This window comes from Buceros rhinoceros, unplaced genomic scaffold (genome assembly GCF_000710305.1).
Source record: "Buceros rhinoceros silvestris isolate BGI_N320 unplaced genomic scaffold, ASM71030v1 scaffold17886, whole genome shotgun sequence".
In the NCBI taxonomy this organism is placed as follows: Eukaryota; Metazoa; Chordata; class Aves; order Bucerotiformes; family Bucerotidae; genus Buceros; species Buceros rhinoceros.
In genome coordinates, this window is record NW_010419499.1 from 18769 (window position 1) to 19492 (window position 724).

General features: G+C 31.8%; 1 protein-coding gene across 1 annotated transcript in view; it reads right to left on the reverse strand.

The window, feature by feature from the left end:
• TAB3 (TGF-beta activated kinase 1/MAP3K7 binding protein 3) overlaps positions 1-724 on the reverse strand; it is a 15997-nt gene that overhangs the window by 10579 nt on the left and 4694 nt on the right. The gene's annotated exons all lie outside the window — the stretch shown is intronic.

The following is a 724-nucleotide window of genomic DNA, read 5'->3' on the forward strand; positions in this document are numbered from 1 at the left end:
GTCATTCTGTCATTACCCCAAAGGATTGAACATTTGCAGACTGATTAATTTGCTCAGTTTTGAATGTTTAAATCTACAAACAGATTACTCTGAGAAAAGCAGTTTTCAGCTACAGGTTAGATTTTTTTTTTTTTTACTAAACTACTTAATGCTTCATTTATATGTGGCATTAAGACTAACTACATTCTATCCCTATGCAGCAGAACACACATCCTAAAATTTGTCTGCCAATCTCTTCTTCCTCTCCGAAGACTCTCTGTGGAGGAAGTGAGTTTTGATTAAGTTCAAAATCATTATTTTACTATCTTTCAAAATAAAAATATGATTCATATTGACACCTGACGTAATTTTAGCTACAATACTACCTCTCTCTCCTTTCACTTCAATCTAAACCAAATAAATTGGATTAAAATTCCCTACAGAAGTCAGTGCTTCAGGTTTTATAAAACACCTGAGTAACAACAAATTAATAAAATCCACATGTAAATCTATGACACAGTTCTTCCAATGCAGAATTTACAAACCAGACACAGTGTATATGAACAAACCACTTACTCTAGTTAGCTGCAATGTCTTAAGAAATTTCCCTAACATCAAAGGCATAACAACTTTAAGAACCTCAGAAATTCTTTACGTACTAAAACAAAATTTGGCAAATTTTTAAAAAAATCATAACAAACTCTCTCATTAGATGATTTTTGGTGCAATTTCTATTCTTCCCTAC